Raw genomic sequence first — 13889 nt, 5'->3', positions numbered from 1 at the left:
TCTCTGTTACCTCTTACCTTTCTCCTTACTTAGCTTCTTTCCTCCAAGATCTAGCTAGCAATTGAAATAATTCAAGAGGAATAACTATTACAGTGTGTGTGTGTGTGTGTGTGTGTGTGTGTGTGTGTGTGTGCGCGTGTGTGCGCGTGCGTTGGTATCAGTTAAAAAAGGGTCCTTAAAGAGGAATATTATAGGCAAGTATTATAGGCAAGTTAAAATAAGACATGCCCTAGATCACTAAAAAGAACATGTCCACTAGTTTTTAAATGTTCTTTTCCTCGTCACTCCTTTTAGTGTGAAATGTAGTACTAGGTAATAATGAATTAAGTAGAAGTCTTTCCTTTGGATTATTTTAGTCTGAAAATACTTAATTGTCTGGACAGACAGCCAAAATAGCATAGAACAAGCTAAGTTTGGCCAGGAATAGGAACAGATGTAATTGGATATTTAGAGGAAAATTATAATCTGTTATAACGAAACAACTTTCCATAGTACAATTTTAATGATGATGTGCAAACTAGAAAACAAATGTCATTTTCAATATAAATATCACTTGGAAGAAACCTCTGGTTCTGCCAAGATAGAGGAGCCCTACAACTCCCAGGTCTTCCCTTCCAACTAAAATTCAACAAATAAGACCAGGAACACTGGAGCAGTGGAAAAAGAAGCCAGATTGCCTATGAACCTTGGAATCTAAAAGAAATACAAGTAATGAGGTCTGTGGGCTTTCTTACTGATTACCATATATCACAGACAAGATGCACTACAAGACACAAAAAAAAAATGCTCAAAGAAAACTCCATTCTCTTTAACCACAGGGATATGGAAGCTCAGTAAAGTTAAAGCTTTGTTCCTCTTCTAATCTATCCAAATGCTGATAGGAATATCTTTTTCTATCTCTAAGAAACAAGTGGCAGTTTTTTGCCCCCTTCAGCCCAAGGGTGTTGGCTAAGGAAACTTAAGTTCTAATTACCCATTTCTTGTCTTGGAAAAATAATGGACAGTGCTTTGGTTCCCTCTGCTGGGTGACTTGTAGATTGTTAAGGAAGCTGGATTCTCATTATTCTACCCTTAAAAGGAAGTTGTGTTCTTCTGTCTCAGTATATTGTCAGCAGTAAGTTGAGCCTCTACCAAAAACCCAAAATGAGACGTAAAGTGTGTAAGGCAGGGATACTTCACACTGAATTTCTACCTTCCCCCCAGCATCAACCAGGCTGGTTGTTCACTGTCTGGAACCAAGCATATAGTTGAATATATCTGCAACAAGCATTTGAAGCATCGTTCCACTATTGCTTAGGTAGTCTTAGTAGTGTCTAGAGAACATATATGCTCATCCTGCCCTCACACTACACCTCAACAAGGAAATGCCTGCCAGAGTACATTAAATAAGAACCACTTCAAATGCTTGCCATACAGTTAAAAATTGCATCAAAAACCATGAAGAAAAAAACATAAAAAGTCAGCAAACACTAGTACTGATAATTTAGATGTTAGAATTTCCTGGTCAGGATTTTAAGCAGGAACTTTTAAAAGTGAGTAAATATGAACAGCTAAGAAATTTTTTTCTCAGAAAAAAAAGACATAAGAGAGAACCAAATTTTAGAACTAAAAAATATAGGTGAAATAAACTGAATATAAAAATCAACAAAAGTAGAGATGATAGAAAATCATAATATTGAAACTAGAACAAGAGAAATAACTCATCTAACGTGTATGTATGGGTGTATGTAACGCATACACCCATAATCCCAGCACTTGAGAGGCTGAGGCAGAAGGATTGCCGTGAGTTCTAAGATAGCCTAGGTTACAGTGTAAGATCCTGTCTCAAAAAAAAAAAAAAAAAAAAAAAACCTGGGGGAAATGAACAAGACATTAGAAAAAGACTTAAAATTCATGTTTTAGAGTCCCAGAAAGGGGAGCCACCTAAAGAAATTTAATGGTTGATATTTACCCAAATCAGACAAAAGGTACAGTCCTCCAGATTCCAGAGTCTTCATTAATCACAAGATAAGCCCACAGTAATCCATTCTCTGAGTCATCAAAATCAAACTTTTATAAACAACGAATTACTGGTAAATGGGTATGGAATTTCAATTCTGCAAGATTGGTCCAACACCATTGTGAATACCACAAAGCTTGGCTGAACTGTACACTTAAATTGATTCAGAAAGTAAGTCTCATGTATAATTTATAGCAATTTAAAAGCAAGATGGAAAATTAAAATCTTTAAAGCAGCTATTGAGAACCTATAGAAGTGGTGTATGTGCCAGAGATTTAGCATCAGACTCTAGGGAAGGGCAGCATTTTTAAACTATGAAGGAGAACTGTTACCCTAGAATTCTAAACCCAGTGAAAATATTTTTAAGAAATGTGGGTAAAACCACAGTAGTTTCAGGTACAGTATAACTAAGAGTTTTGTCAGTATCAGATCCTCAAAGAATTGGCTAAAGAAGTTCCTTCAGAACAGGAAGGAAATGGTAAAAGAAGAAATCTTGGAATATCAAGAATAAAGAAGCAACATAAATTCGACAACTTCTCCCTAGAAATAGAGGGGGAAGAAGAACATTTCCTATGAGCCTCGTTAGATAGGCAGTACAGAAATTCCAGACCAGTGTACCATTAAAAACATAGATCCAGAATCCTCAACAGAATATTAGCCTCAGTCACAGCAATAAAGACTCAAGTACAATGACCAATCGCATATGATTCCAGAAATAGAAGCATTTCAGGACTGAAAAGTTTGAATTGATGATAGTCCAAACAGTTTCAAAATTCAAGAAAAAATCTCATTGTGATGCAGAAATACACATGCTAAATTAAACATTTTAGGATGAAAACTCAGCAAACTGAGAAGGGGACATTTTCAGGTTAATAAAGAATAAGAAAGCCCCATCGTTGACATGTTGTAATTAGAAAAATAAAAATCAGTGCTTTGTCTTTAAAATCCAGAGAAGTGGCAGAAATGTTCATTCTCACAACTACGTTTAGCATAGTCTTAGCTCTTGCCAGCATAATAGACAAGCAAAGAGGCATGTAAGCTTTACAGGAAGTAGTAAGGGCTGGTGAGATAGCTGTGCAGGTAAAAAGCATTTGCTGTGAAAGTCTCATGGTCTGAGTTTGAGCCCCCCAAACCCATGTATGTAATCCTAGAATTCATATGCCAAGGTGGGAGGTGGATACAGACAAGCTCATTGGCCAGCTAGCCTAACATACGCAGCATGCCAGCAACAGCAAAAGAAACCTTACCTCAATCACTAGATGGAGAAAACTACTGCCAGAATTGTCCTCCGAACTCCATTGTTGTCCGTGGTTAGCCCACACACAATCACAACATATATCCATATACTCATACACAATAATGTATTTCTTTAAAAATGCAAAGAAATAAGACTGCCCTTTTTTGCAAGCACATACTATTCTCCAGTGAAAATCTTGGGAAATCTACCAAACTTTCAAAATAAATGATTCCATCAAGGTTGTAAAATACAAAGTTAGCCACAAGAATAAATTATGTATATAAATGTATGTATTTGTAACAAATGCATAGAAATTAAACTATAGTATCACTTATATGTAGTATTTATGTGCTGAAAATAAAAAGTTCCTAAGTGCGTCTAAATGAGTGGAGAATAGGTATGGTCACAGGTCGAAAGACTCAACATAGTAGACATTTTAATTTCTTCCAATTCAACTAAAACCCTTAGCACAAGTTTGTCTTAGAAATTAAAGGCAAAGTTAAAATAACTAAAGCATTTAAATAAAAGTGGCATGCCCCAGCATGGAGGCAGATTAAAATCTCAGCTGGGTCTCTGATTTCAAGGCTAGCTTTGTGTACATGGTAAGACTGTCTCAAAAAAGAAAAAGGGAAGAAGGGAGAAAAGGTGGCAAAGAAGAGGAAAAACAAACTAAAAGTAATCACCTGATCTTTAAGATTTTCTATGTACCTTCAGTAATCAAATGCTGTGGTCTGACAATGGAATAAACATGGCGATCAAAGCAGAGAATCCAGAAAAGTTTTCCAAGTGGGAACTGCATATAGCAGAGAATAAATGCAGCACCTGTCAATTAAAAAGAAAACAGATACTGAAAAACTCCAATACTGAGGAAGACCTCTGGCCTTCAACATCTTACCTGAAACCTAAACAGGTCAGTTTTTAAAAAGGCAATTTAAATTTGTTTGGAAAAAAACTGGAAGGGAGGCAGCACTTTTTTGATAAAACTACAGAATAAACTGATTCTATGAAAATATTTAAAACAAACACAAAACTAATGATCATAAAACAAATATGAAAATAGAGGTCCAGGTGATTTTGCCACAGTCACACCAAAACAGAGGTTTGACCTTTGAAATAAGATTGCCGGATATGAAGGCTTCTTGACACTCTGGAAAGTGACTAAACAAATCATCATGCTTGCTCTAGAGATCTCTGAACTAGTCAGCCGAAATAATAAAATCATTAATTTCGAGTTTTTAACTCTTAAAATGAGAGGAGACTCGGGACAGGGAATTTTAAATGCTCTTTGTATGATAATATTTCCCCTAACAGGAAAAAAAGAAGCTGAAATTGACTGAATACACCATATGGTTGAGTATCCTGCATTTCACAGCTTCTGGTGAATTGAGTATTTGAGCCTGGATTGGGAAGCCCGTTAATCAATTACTTATCTAGAGACACCTGTAATAAAGGGAAAGCCAGGTGTTGAAACATCCTAACCCATACTCTCTTACTACACTGTTTTCCCAGAGTTGTGTAATCAGAAGAGTCATCCAAGGTGCTTGGTTTTGTTTTGGTTTTTTTTTTTTTTTTTTAAAAAAAAACACTAAGTCATGGAGCTTCTGAAAAATCTGATTTTGTTTTTGTGTAGAGGAAGTCCAAATAATTCTATTTTATATTGTGTTTGTGTTGCTAAAAAACTGAATGCAGGGCTTCACAAGTGTCATGCGAGCACTGTACGTCCTTTATGTTAACAGGAAAGTCATCCTGGTCATTGGAGACATACCACTTCTTAAAGAGAACTAGGCCTTGGAAGACAGCAGTAGAATCAAGAATCTTTATATGAGTTATTAAAATTAGCACTATGCCAATTTCTTTACTAGTAAAATACTATAAGATTGGATTATGGAAATTATAAAATAGAATTAGAGTCCTTCATCTGTAAAGGAAACCATACTTTTTATTTTTTCTTTTAGGTGCCAACAGCTGTTCATGCATTGGTCAGAATAATCTTTCTTTACACTAGGGAGCAAATGCATCACTGATGGATACAGACAGATAAACTCTTCTGGATACAAATGAAAGAGTCGCTGTTAGAAATGTAAGCTAGCAACAGAAAGAAGTATAAAGTAGCTGTGAGCACAGAATTGCTAACTTCCTCAAGAGAAAAAACTTACAAAGGCTTAAAGAATCTAAAACTTAATTTTTAAAATCAAAGGATTATTCATTTTCAAGCTGAGGGAACTCTCAGCATTAAGGGCTTCCCCACAGTCTACTGCAGACTCTCAAATGGAAACTGGCCCATAGAACTCTGAGGACTGTACATAAGTACTCCCCCAAGTGACTTTTCCACGATCACACTAGTTTTTAGAAATAAATTTGACAGCAAATCATGTTTACTTTTGATTCCTTGCCTTGTCTAGTTTTACATTATCTTTTTTTTCATTACTCTATTGGGGATAGATTATAAAAACACTTCTTAGGAGATAATAGGATTTGAAATATATTCAGCCAATTAAATGTTAGAAAAATGAACCATACCCTATTAGAATAATGTGCTTACAAAGTGATTATTTTCAGAACATGTTGTGTTCAAGAACTCTGCTTTTCTCCAATTTATTATAAAATTTTATATTATGCATAGAGATAAATAAGCACACCTGGGTATCAATTCTAGCAGTTATATAACAATAGCATTTCTGCCTATGGTTGTTTAGTGGGCCCTTTGCATTTTGACTTTGATTCAGTTATTTTATTTACCAGATATAGCCGTGATGTTAAAATACTCTCACTCTCAACCTTCCTTCCTCTCTACTATAAATAATATCATACCTGATGGTTCATTAATAATTGGAAATAAATTATAGAATATGTAACATTAGCTAACACTATAATTTAAAAGGTAGGCAGTGAGTATATGATAGTTGCTATTATTCATTACCTTAACCCAATGGTTATTTAGAAGAACATTAGTTTCTGGGTGATTGCTATAGGGTTTTTCCTAGTTTAATTTATCATAACCAGGGAAAATATGTGATTCCTGTTTTTAGTAATTTTAGGTTTAGGACCCTTGAGGTGGGCCAAGCCTAACAAACCAAATATGATCTCTGGGTCCAATGTGGAGGAAGGAAACATTGAATTCCCATGGTTTGTCCTTTGACCTCCATACATACACTGTATGTATGTGCGCATACACACACACACACACACACACACACACACACAAAATAAGTATATCTTTACAAAAGTAATTTTAGAGATTAGAGAATAGATACGGCTCAGAGAACCCAAGTTCAGTTCCCAGCACCCATTGTTAGCATGCTCATAATCAACTTAAACTCCGGTTCATATACACATTCCTATAAACAGATAATTACAAATAGAAAATATTGAAAATGTTTACATTTGCTGTATGGCTTAGAACACAGTTTTTATAACTTTTCATAGATATTTAAAAGAGCCCTTAATCTTTTTACATCGTTTTAGACTAAAATGTAGTATTTACCTATCCTGGTATAAATTACAACAAGATATTGTCCTTATTCTCTTTTTATGTTAGTTAATAACTCATATGTTAAAGTTTTCATATCTCCCTTGTTTCCATTTATTTCATATTATAGTCCTAATACATCTGCTTTTATGTTGTGGTCTGTTTAGTCTGTGACTGAATGTTTAGTACGATGTTTGCAGATTTACTATTTGATTATGTTTGTGTTTAAAAAATAACACATGCTAATTATTTAAGACCTGCAAATAAAGAAACATACACAGAAGGAATTATATATCTGTACTCTTGCTGTAATAGGGTAATATTAAATATATTTTGTGTGGTTAGAGAACAGAAGGGTTAGGTTAAGATTTGAGTCTAAATGTGGGCCCTGCTTTTATCCTTGGACATGATATTGGATATTCTCCTGTGTTAACCATGTATTATTAAGCATGTACTGTGTGCCAGGCATTTTGCTGAGACTTTACTTCTTAAAAATATTGACAAGTCCATCTTGGTTTAATTTTCCATTTGTAAATTGATGATAATGTCTCTCGGATGTTAGAAGCATCAGAGATAATAATACCTAGTATTTACCTAGTGGGCAAGAGCTCAGGAAGGGATAGCAACCGTTACTAGTACTGGTAATGGTTCAGAACTGGTATCTTTAGTCCAAATGACCTTTGTGATCACCTTCCAAATTCTTTGTCTTAGAGTTCAAGTTTAGTATTAATGTTACAAACACCTGCTACCATTTTTATTTTTAAAAGTGTGTATTAATTGTACAGTGAAGAGTTTGGAGATGATATAGTTCAGCAATAGGACACTTGCCTAACTAACATGCATGAAGGCCTGGGTTCAGTTCCTGGAACTGCAAAAAGTTAGTTGCATGCATTCTTTTTCTATATGGTTTTCTATACTTACCTCTTTTCTTTGACAGTAAATATTGTTGTTATTACAAAATCTAAGGCTACTAAAAGTTTTGGGGGAGGCATTGCACACAGAGTATAGTGTAAGTAGCATGGTTAAGCACCATTTTCTAAGAATACAGCCTCAAAACTGACCAACTCATGACCCCTCTCACAAATTACTCTACATACTTCCTTCTACCATCTCTAGTGAATTGTTTTAAAACTAATCCTAGATAAGTCAACTCCTATATAAATATATCATACTTCTTAAAAAATAAATTAAAATACTGTCATACCATTATCTCACTTGAAAATAATTCTGGGTCTGGGACTGAGGTTTAAAGCTGTGGATGGCTGAGGCCAAAGAGGCTTGCAAGAATAAAGCTTATCTAAGCTGTAGAATGGGTTCAAGACCAGGTTTGGCTACTTACCCTGATACAGCCTAGTGGTGGAATATTTGTCTAGCTTGTATGAAGTCTGAATTCTGCCTCTAGCAGTTCAAATAAAAAGACTCCAGTAGCACCAAATACTTAGTCATGTTGTTTTAATTGGACATTTGAAATATTCTACATCACCTTTAAAACGGTTGTTGTCATTTTGTTTTATTTCCCTGAGAATTTTTTCTTCTTTCATATGGAACATTTTGTTTGAGAAAATTGTGAAAGATAGAAGAAAGACAATTGAGCTAAAGACCTGTGTTTGAGTCCTGTTTCTGCCATTCACTAATTTATTTGCCAAGCTTTTGTTTCTTCAACTGTGAAATACCCTTAATTATACTTATATTCTTAGGTTTCAATGATGATGTCAGCATAAAGGACTATCATGTGTTATTTGCCACAGAGTACCTTCTTTAATGATTTGGACTGAAATAAATACTTATTTTTATTATTGTGTGTTTTTTAAATATTCAAAAACGTATTAGATGCAAACTAAACATAATGGTTGTTAAATACACTTTTAGGAAGGATGGAGAATTAATTTTTTTCTCCTGCTATTTTTTGAGTCCATATTAACTTATTCCAAGGTTGCAGATCTTAACTCTATAAAATATTTTTCTTTTCCATTGTTCATATATTTACAGCAATTACATATTCAGTTTTCCACATTCTCCTTTAGTAGGATTGTATTAGTCAACCATTCCTGGATATTAACTTGGTGTCTGTAGATGTTACTTCTTCTCATATTCTTGAGCTCTTTATTCTCCTGATGGTCTTCTAGAGTGTGCCTTTGAACAGTTTATTTTTAAAAGATGCTTCCAAGATGGTGACAGTGTATAAGATGTTGCAGATGTAAGAATAATTTTATACAACCTTTGAGCTTGAAAACTAGGGTGAGGTATAAAAGCCTTAGATCTTAACTGTTTCCTTTTAACTCTCTATAGGTCATTGCTTCATCATCTTCTGGCATTTTATTTTGAGGAGAAATCTGAGGTCAATTTGATTGTAGTACCTTTGAAATAACCTATTTTTCTGCTTGTATGCTTATAGGAGTATATCTTTATCCTTGAAATTTAAAAACATTTGCCAGGACATGTCTTGGTGTTGATGATCTCTGTTGAACCTTCTCAGTCTGCAGTCTCAGGTATTTTTTTCAGAACTGGAAAGTTTTCTTATACTTTTGATTAATTAATCTGCTCTGTTTTTTCTTAGGAACATTTGTTATTCATAGATTATTTCTGTCTGTCTTCCATAGTTTTTAAATCTTTTCTTTTTTTCTTTCTTTTATTTCATTTACTCAAGTTTGTCCTTTGTGGCATGGATTTTGTTTTCTGCAATGTGTGTTCTGATACTTGCTATTCACAATACAAGACTTAATTTTGGCTGCTGTGTTTTCATTTCTTTATTCCCAACATAACTTGTTTCATAAACAGAATTTCCCTTAGGGGTACACTTCAAAAAACATGAGGTGGATCTAGGCCTAAACTTTACTTTCCGAGGCCACAACAACAGGACCAAAGAAAAAGAACAACTAAATAAAAAACTTAAGAAAGGGCCCTCATAAACTTAAAAGTGTAGATACAGGCAAAGGTCATACCTACCTAGTCTAGAAAATAGAACAGTCCTGAGTACTAGCAAATTTTTGGTAGCAAGATAGCTAATAAAGCAGGCAGAACAGCACTGTAACTAGAAAATAAACTGATTTTTCTAATTACATTTATTGTTTTTTCTCTTTAAAAATACATAACAAATGCATATAATTTTGAAAAGACAGTACCAAGAAGAAAATCCTATGGCCCAGGTAACTGCTGCTGAGATTCTATGTTTTGCTAGTTACATGCTCCCATGTTTGGAGGGAGGGTACAGAATTGGGATCATACTTTCAATTTTATAGCCTTTTAAATGTAATACATTGCAGGCATATTTTGCATCATTTTTATTAGGTCCTGATTTTTAACTATTGCTTAGTGTTCCTACATATGAATAGATGTATTGTGATTTATTTAACCAGTCCCCTGTTGGTCATTTAGATTGTTTTCTATTTTAAAGTATAATGAATATCACTGTACATAAGTCTTTATGCACATCTCTGATATTTCCTTAGGATAAATGAGGAGCTGATTCTTAATCCTGTCACATTGGTAAGGATTATATACATTCCTTATTAAGAATATAAAATGCTTGTTTCTTATTGTTTCAATGTGATTGCATAGAAGCTTCTTTGGATTCTGAACAATACAATGGTGTCTTGGCCAAAGTTGGAAAGAGGTTTCTACTGCCTCCTGCACAGCACCTTTATGACAAAACTTGTGCTACATACACTCTCAACAGGAAAACCTCTGCTGGAGGTCAGGGACTCTGGAAGGCAGATACACTTGTGGAAATGTGAGGGTGTTTTGGTTTGGGTTGTTTTTTTAAGTGTGGTCCTTGCTCCTTCCTGCAACTTGGCTCTCCATATTAATATATTATGGCTTCAGGCCCTTTCCTTCTTTCTTTCCTGTTATTTCAGACCGTTATTCTCTATGAGTAATTCTTTTCTCCCAGTGTTCTTCTGTGCAGTTCATTTCTAGGTAAGAGAGTGTAAGTAGTTGGTATGGCCTACAAAGGTAAAGGTCAAATTTCATTTGTCACAGATCACTTCTTAGCCTTAATATACTTCTTCCAGATGATCTCCTGTTAGAAAGTCAAGGAAAAAATTTAAATTTGCCTTATATTTTTTCAGAGATATCAGACAACACCCTGGTAATATATAATGTAACGTTCCATTGCAGCAAAATAATCTCTATAACAGGGTTGCTAAGAATGAAACATTTTTATGTAATAAAATAGTTTTAATTTTAACATATCAGCATTTTCTTCAAGATAGTTGAGAATAAGGGAGAGGTATTGAAACCCTCAGTTTAGAATTACCGACTGACTTGCCTGTCATCACACCTCAAAGGTGATCTTTAATGATCCCTGATATAACATGGAAAGTTGTTTTGGAAACAACTTGGGCTGAAATTGAAGTGAGTATCTTATTTGTTCTTATCAGACCTATATTATGGGTTATTCCAATTTGTGACTTTTTACACATTTCAGAGTAACAAAGTAAAGCATGATTAGCATTTCCTAACCTTTTCCAGTATTTTATATCACATTTGCATATGTACAATCTGCCACACTCTATAGTTTATTTTATTTTATTTTTTGGCTAGCAGGCATTTTGGTAGGATGAGAGAGGATAAATACATTTGCTTCACTTTAAAACTATTTTTCCATACTTACTCTTCAGCCACATTGGATAGAAAAATAGCACATATATGAATGATTTCTTCTTCTTCTATCCTGCTTGGCAGGAAATTGACTGCTGGGAGTGGTGAGAGAAGCATCTCTCCTGTTCCTCACGGCATAACATCTTTAGAAGTTATCTGCAGAAATAGAAACACTTCACGATGATTTGAAGCAAAAAAGAAAATGTAACATTTACTATCCTGTGATGGCTCCTTCTAATTACAATATCCTGTGAGGTGGGCACTGTATACATCTTCCAAGTAAACAGACTGAAGCTTAAAGTTTTAATTAGCTTCCCCAAAGCTCAGTTAACTGCACCAGTGTGTGCAGTAGCTGGGGTTTAAAAGTGGTATTGTCTGCCTTCAGGGCACATCTTTTTTTGTCTTAAAATTGTAGAACTACATTTTCTTGTTTAGTAGCTCTTCTCCCACTACCTTTAGAAACTATAGAAAGTCTAGCATTGAGTCGAGTCGTACTGGTCATCTGTTTATCCTAATCTGTAGTGATGACCAAGTTTTCAAAGGGGAAATAAACTTCTTAAGTGCAAAAGTAACATCCATTTCTAATAATGTTTGAATTCTTGTTTTGATGAATGATACCAAAGGTTTGTTGAAACAAATATTTTCTATTTTACTAGAAAAGGAAGTTTTTAATGTTGGTATATAGTATAATACTGGTTTTCATATTTTCCTTCTTTAATAATGAAGTTCAAGATTAAGTCTTTCCTAAATTCGGAAAGAAGTGGATTATTCCCCAACAATAAACAATAAACAATATTGTTTTAATCCAATTAAAACAATAAGATACCATTGGGATCGTGTTTCACTTCAATCATCTCTTAAAATGTTTATTTTTGGCGTTAATTAGCTAAATTGCTCAGAGCAGATAATTATCAAAATTTGTAAGTAACATGAAATTGAAAATAGTGACGTGGTTTACAGGTATTTTATTCCACCTTATGTAACTGTAGCAATAGATTACGGGTGAGAAAGAATTAATCAAAATATAAGACTTTTTGTGGGAATAAGTAATAATAGGTTTAAGATGCAAAGGTATGCTGTTGCCATATAATAAATTGTACTGTAAGTTAAAAAATGGTTATTTTTTACATGGTTATTCAAGTAAAAGTGCCTGCTGGGAAGCTTGATGACCATAGTTTAATCTCTGGGGCCCACAGAGGAGAAGAGAACCCAACTCCTTCAGGTTGCCTCTGACCTTCATACACACACCTATGGCATAAATAATCCCCCTACTACCACCAAACCCAATTGAAATAAGTGATGGGACTAGAGAATTAGATCAATAGTTAAGAGGAGTTTTCCTTGCAGATCCACATTCAGTTCCCAGCCCCTATGTTAGGTGGTTCACAACCGTCTCTAAATCCAGGGGATGCAAGACATCTAGCCTCCGTCAGCACCTCCAGATGCTGCACCTTCACATACCCACTCACAGACATGCAGCTGCACATAATTAAAACTAAAATAAATCTCAAAAGACAAGGACTGAGCAAACAGAAACTTCTAGGTATGTTGAGGCATACCTAGAATATGGCAAATGTGAACAGTGTCAATGAAAGTTTATTGTCTAGGACACGGAAGGTGATGTGCCCTTAGTCCTGCATTTTTAAAATCAGACTTATAATGCTGGGTATGTCTTAATATGCTACTCTAAGAAGAGTCAAGGATATGCTCAGAAAATGGGATCTCAAGTCTCCTGTCTTAAATACTTGAAGAAGCTTGAGTTATCTGGAAAAAGATAAGACTTGGGCACTTTATAAGCATGGATGTCGATTTACTTCCTATAACTTTTCAGGTATTCTAAAAGCAAATTAATCTTCATTTATCAGTAATCTTAATTCAAACTCATGACTGAGGAAAAATTACTGAATAATGACAAATTATGTCTAGCAGTATTTTTCCAAGGCGGTCTAGTAGTGGGCTATCTGAGGAACCTATATTCTTGTCCTGATAGAATTTGAACATAGGTTAAAAAAAAAAACCAAGGTATAAAGAATTTAAGTAAATTAAATGCAGTTGAAGCAAAAGATTTTTGAGATCTCTTACTTCTTATGAAAAGGACTTTATGATGTATCATTTTATCCTTAAGCTATTTCATCTTAATAGAACTTTACATTGGTATGGTTAGTTAACAAAGAAAGATCTAAATTGTGAGTGGAATAATAAACTTTTGAGTAGACAAGACAAATAATCCCCATGTGAACAGAGAAAATGATAGGCACGGAATAAGTCTGATTTCCCCAAATCAGAAGGCTTATGACTACCAGGTCTCTGGCTTTACAAATTGCAAGTTTAGTGCTGTTTGTGTGGTACCAGTTTGCTTTAGAAGTAAATTCAAAGTTGTGATGGTTGTTTTACGTGCATCAAAACTTACAAGGAGCTGAGAGTTCTGAAATTCTATCCCATGTGAATATGTGTGCCTCCAATTAGACCAAGAGTTCCAAAACCCAACTAATAGCAAAAGGTAAATACAATAACCAGATGATGGCATTCACTAAGAACAAATACAGGAAAGGGAACAGGTTAGCCGGCCATAGATGATATGACTA

General features: G+C 34.5%; 1 protein-coding gene across 4 annotated transcripts in view; it reads left to right on the top strand.

Moving 5' to 3' along the window:
* The window catches only part of Rps6ka3 (ribosomal protein S6 kinase A3), a 106097-nt gene that overhangs the window by 13560 nt on the left and 78648 nt on the right, over positions 1–13889 (top strand). For 2 of the 4 annotated variants that reach the window (XM_032890191.1, XM_032890190.1), the window contains exons 2-3: positions 9101–9194; positions 10155–10191. The exons of 1 other annotated variant lie outside the window; for it this stretch is intronic. The gene's annotated coding sequence lies outside the window, so the exon portion shown is untranslated. The remainder of the gene's footprint in view (positions 1–9100; positions 9195–10154; positions 10192–13889) is intronic. One more of the 4 variants, XM_032890193.1, reaches the window with a different exon arrangement.

Source organism: Rattus rattus, chromosome X (assembly GCF_011064425.1).
Source record: "Rattus rattus isolate New Zealand chromosome X, Rrattus_CSIRO_v1, whole genome shotgun sequence".
Classification (NCBI taxonomy): domain Eukaryota; kingdom Metazoa; phylum Chordata; class Mammalia; order Rodentia; family Muridae; genus Rattus; species Rattus rattus.
This window is presented reverse-complemented; position numbering and strand designations above follow the sequence as displayed.